The 6,000-nt window shown below is 28.4% G+C and overlaps 1 pseudogene; it reads left to right on the forward strand.

Moving 5' to 3' along the window:
• Positions 1-739: 739 nt before the first annotated feature.
• LOC137827965 (putative fasciclin-like arabinogalactan protein 20) lies at positions 740-2,004 on the forward strand (annotated as a pseudogene).
• Positions 2,005-6,000: the final 3,996 nt, after the last annotated feature.

The raw sequence follows: 6,000 nt of genomic DNA on the forward strand, positions 1-6,000 counted from the left end.
GGGGCAAAGATGATCTTCCGTCATCCACGTAGAATTTTGACTTTTGAACAAGAAAATAGTGGTTTAAAGAGATATGGGTTGAGGTTTTTTTCAAATGTATTATAAATAAGTTATTATCAATAATGAGTTATTAATTTACAAAAATATTTTTATAATTGTAAGATTTATTTTAATTTAATTTATAATTATTAGTAGAAAACAAATATTATGATATATAAATCAGATGAAGAGATGTGAGGATACAAATATGTGATCTAGATCAACCGGTGTGTATGAATGAGTTCTTTAGCATTTTTTCTTTCTGCACCTTCATACGTTTTTTTACACTTCATATAAAATATGAAAATACTTTTTTATCCTTTTTGTGTCATTTTCATATTCTGAATTATATAATCTAGAATAGTATTCTGGATTATATAATCTGGAAGTTTGAATTTGAGAGTAGCTTTCGGATTATGTAATATGGATACACATTTGGAAAAAGACTTTTAGATTACAAAATCTGGAAGCTAATCTCATATTAGAAAAGACTTTCAATTTATGTAATCGGGAAACTAATCATGTTTTTGAAAAAAGATTTCTAGATTATGTAATCCAAAATCTAATTATAAATTTTGAAAATGACTTTTAAATTTTGTAATCCAAAATATCATATAGGGGCATTTTTGGAAATATGAAAATTATGGAGGTGAGAGAAAGAACATGTGGAGGTGCAGGAAGAAATGGTCTTCCACGTAAAATGAAACTATATGGTAAAGATTGGCCCAGGCTACCAATTCATGTAGGCCCAAAAATGGTAAGTCCAATTTGCCTTCGGCAATTTCTCCCTCCACCATATCAATTCCAGCATGCATCCAATCAGCTCTAGAAAATAACAAAAATACTCTTCCTAAATGACGAAAATAATCTTACACAAAAATAGAAAAAATTATTTTTGAAACTTTTATCTGAAATATTTTGGATTTCAATTTTCGAAACATATTTTTGAATTCTGAATTTTTTTATCAGAATGTGTTTTTAGTTTTGTGTTCAGAATTTTTTTTTTCAGAATATATTTTTTTATTTCTCAATTATAAATATTATTTTTTAATTTTTTAATTTAGAATAAGTGTAGTTTTGAAAATTTAAAAAATTGATATGGTGAAGGTTAAAATTGATATGGTGCAGGAAGAATTTGCCTTTGCTTTCTCTGAAGGATAAATCCATATAAGCCCAATTTGTTTGAAATATTGTTAGGGGAATAGAGAGGTTTATAAAAGAGGGGTTGGTAATCCCGCCAAATGGAAATTGAATATTAGAAATGAAGCAGTCTTCTCTCTCGCCGGCGCTCTTCCGCGTGAAGCCATATTTGACGCCGCCGATGCCGCCAACGTTCTTTCAGATTCAGGCTTCGTTTCAATGGCTCTCACACTCCAAGTCCTTCAGCCACCGTCTTTGCTCCCTCCGATTCCGCGTTCAAGAAATCTGCCCAACCCTCCCTTGACCTCCTCCGCTTCCACCTCGCGCCGCTCCCGCTCACTCCGTCCAGTATCCGACTCCTCACCGCCGGCGCCAAGATCCCTACCATGCTCCCCGGCCAGTTTCTTACGGTCACAACTTCTTCGTCCGACGTAACGTCCATCAACAACATCAATCTCACGCAATCTCCAATCTACTGCGATGGCTCTCTTTTAGTTTACGGCATTGACAGGTTCTTCGACCATAACTTTTAATTTAACAGTCAAAGCCTATTTCTTATTTCAATTCCTCCTATTCTGCCAATAATCACGTCAGTGTCTTCGATTCCTTCAACCAAGCGATTCAAACCCTAAAAACCGGTGGATACTCCGCCATCGCTGCGTTCTTAGGAATGCAGCTTTTCTGATACCCGCATGGCTATGAGATAGTGGGTAGCAAATCCACACACCGAATCTCTCTTAGTGAAAAAATTGATTTTTTGAATTCCATCTGCGTGTCAAAGAATTTGTTTAATGGCAAATGAAAATATTTTGATTATTTGTCATGGCCCCGTAGGAAATTTGATGAAAGGTAGTATGTCAAATGTTATAAATTTTTTTGCACCATGTTTCTGTTGTCGATTTCTGTTAATGGTATACATATTAATAATGATATTATTAAAAGGCATATATGTATATAAAATAATGCTGATAAGAATTAAGAATATAGGAATAAAAATAAAGAAATAATGCTAACCTGTTTTACTTGTTGTATTTTAAAGATGATGAAATGATATTTTGTTGTATTTTAAAGATGATGAAATGATATTTTGTGAAATAAGTTTTTTTTTTTAAATATTTGTTAGTATGTTTCTTTTTTCTTTGTAACTAAGAAAGAACACTCTCGTTAAGTCATGTTGTCACATCGGATGATATTGATGACGAATTACTTCAAAAACATCGACAATTATGATTTGTCATCAAAATTTACGAGACCATTTTATAGAAGTCGAAGCAAATCGACGAAGCATGCTCGTTGACACCAAAAAGTTGCATTTTCAATGCAATCATGGTAGACGAAATATCCACTGGTTTAGGGTTTGAATGTCTTGGTTGATGGAATTGAAGGTGCAGTGTGGTTGTTGGCAGAACCGTAGGAATTGGAATTGGAACTAGGTTTTGACTGTTAAATTGAAAGTTAGGTCGAAAAATATGTGTCGTAAACTAAAAGAAAGTTGTCGTGTAGATTGGTGATTACATGAATTTGAAATTGTTGATGAAAATCTTACGGTCGTATGAAAAAGTTGTGTCATAAGAGAGTGACAAAAAAGTATGGTAGGATCAACGTTGACAATGAGCACAAGTGATGCAAGGTGGAAGTAAAGTTTAATTAATATGGATACAAATATTTAACATTTTTATAAGAATTGTAAATAATATAATAATAAGTCTGGTAAGAATTGTAAATAATAATAAAAAAAGAAAAGTTATCATTTGTGATTAAATGTGTGTCTTACTTCCCTACCTTTGAACTTCTTTTTATAATAAAATATTATATTTAATTAATAAAAATAAATATATACAAAAAATTTAAAATAAAATAATTATATTTTTAGTTTTCAAATGAACGTATAAAATGATGATAACAAAATATAATAAGTTTTATATTTTTGATGCAATTATTTTTTAAATATTTCTTTAGTTTTACTCTTTTAACTTCTATAGATAATTCCGGAGTTTGGTCTCCCATTTAATAAAAAATGTATTGCTACAAACTCATAAAAATATAAATTACTGCTTTTTTTAATGACATAATTCAATAAAATTATGATTATTATAAATTTAAAATATATTATTATTATAACACAACAAACTTTTAAATATATTTAAATGTGTTTCTTCTAATTAAAAGATAAATTATATATTAAAATATATTATTATATATATAGTTATTATTTCTAAAAATATTGTTTTAGTTATTTTAAAATAAAGAGAAGTTATTAAATTATTTATTTTATTAAATAATTTTTTTAAAATTGTAAGAAGATTTTTATTAAAAGTAATTATAAAGTAAATAATTTTCTTAATTTTATCGTAGATAATTTTTTTATTGTGAGTAGTTATTTAAATTTTAAAAATATATTTAAAGAATAAAATTATAAAAAATTATTTAAACAAAAGACATGTATCTGTTGTTATATTGTTATACATTTATGTTTTATTATTTTTTTTGTTATATTAGAACGTAATTTCCGATGGACCTAAATTATATTCTCATTCATCTTTCATTGAATTTCGAACTCATCTTTTATTGTATTCACACCTCATAATTTATTTACACACATTTAAATAATAATATAAGTTGATGATATTTCTTTTATGTGTCTTGACTTTGTCTTATAATAGATATTCGAGAACAATATACAGAACACAAATCACCATTACATATAAGTTTGACTTTTTTATGACAGTGTAAATTAGCCAGTCCAGTTTATAAAATTGATAACGGATTAAGTGATCACCTTTCCTAAATAATAAAAAATACACGACAAAAGTAAAAAATAAATAAAAAAAACAAGTATAGTTGGTTCTTTTCTCACTGTGAAATTATTATTTTTTTTTTATCAAAATGGGATCTGTTTACAAAAAATTATAAAAATGAAGCAAGTCGTGCCAACCTGAAGTCATACCAATTTGGCACGATTTTGTCCACGTCATATTTTTTTTAATTTTTTTAAATAAATATATATTAAAATTAAAATTATAAGTTATATAATATTTGAAATTAAATTGATAAATAATTTTTTTGAAAAAATAAATACATAGGTAAAGAAAATTAAGAAATTAATAATCAAACTTAGAATTGAATTTTATTATTAAACATATCTGTGCGGACAATTACTTTTATTGTGAGGTTCAGTTCTATAATGTGAACATCTTTATAACTTATTTGGAATTAAATCATCCACAAAAATAATTCTCTATTTATTTTCCAAATACAATAACACTTCTCAAATAAATATATAACGTTACCATCAATCATGATGCATACACGATTATCTATTTTTTTTATTACTTAAAACTAACATCCTCAAAAAATTATGTATCAAATACTACATAACTCACTACTCGATATAAAAAAAATGACGTGGACAAAGTCGTGTCAAATTTGTACAACTTCAAGTTAACGAGACAGATTCAGGTTGACGTGTCAATTTAGTACGATTTCTGCATATGAAGTCATGGCAAATTAACACGACTTGCTTCATTTTTGTAATTTTTTTAAACGAACCCCATTTAAAAAAAAAGAAAAAATTAGCTCCAGTAAAAAAAACAAATATAGTTACAATTCATAGTGAATTGGAGTATTTGAAGATTCGTAAACGGGTGACTTTGCCACTTTTGAGTATGCAAGTAACATTTTTTTTTTCAAAATCTTTTTATACAAGTTTTACACGCAGAACCTATTTTGTCTTCTCAGTCAAAGACGAATAATTTTAGCAAATTTATTCATACCTCCAAACAACACGAATTGGAGCATGGTTCCATGTTTCAAACTTTCAAGCAAGCAATCAACTATAGATTCCAACATTAACAAACCACCAGATTAATGAGATGGAAAATAAACAAGTTTTGCATAATGCATGCATTCCCTATAGGAATAGACAAGCTTGTTAAAGGATACGATTTCAAATATTGGAGGTGACAACTAATCCCTCTGACTCCTATGTGTTTTTGAATAAGGATACGAGATCGACACCTTGAATAAGGAGATCTATAATGTCGTCGCATAGGAGAACGATATCTTGAATAACAACGTCGCCTAGGTCAATTACTATGACTACGACTTCGTCTTCCTCTCTGTTCTGCGTATGTTTATCCCAACTTTTTTCGTAGCGTCAAATTTGTTCTCGTGTCTTCGTAAACATACATGCTCGCTATTCCTTTAGGAAAATTCTTATGTTTATACTCTTTTCCAAAAGTATCATAAACTCAAATGTTGTACGGGGCATGAATTTCAAATTTTTAGTATTGTATTTAAGTCCTAAATGGAAGAACTGTCACACGAAAGGAGTTGGTTTCCAATTTTGATTACCGATTGTACGATTGATTTAGATGGCTACCAGTTGTAATTCAGAGACTGGCCTCTACTATTAACAAGTTATAATAGTCACCATTTCTGAAAATTTCTCTATAATCTCTTGTGTCAAAACGATATACTTTTTCATTAATACCATATTTTCTTTAGCGAACTCTAAACAATTTTCCTTCCTCTTCGTTGTTATCTTTAATTATTTTCCACAATGTTTTCGCTTTTTTCAAATTTTTATCACTCATAAAAACTTTGATATTGTTATGTACATCCTTTTGTTTCATCATTTTCTGAAAAAATTGACATTTTCTAAATAATCCAGCAAAACATTATTACAAAAAAAATCATTAAACAATATTACATATAGATTATAACTTAATTAGGTAGGTATCTCATGGATTTTATCATTATTAAATTAGTTGCATATAATTGCATTATTTGTTTTAGGAGCTTCTTATATTTATACTCTTT

The sequence above is a fragment of the Phaseolus vulgaris genome, chromosome 7 (genome assembly GCF_000499845.2).
Source record: "Phaseolus vulgaris cultivar G19833 chromosome 7, P. vulgaris v2.0, whole genome shotgun sequence".
NCBI classification, from domain to species: domain Eukaryota; kingdom Viridiplantae; phylum Streptophyta; class Magnoliopsida; order Fabales; family Fabaceae; genus Phaseolus; species Phaseolus vulgaris.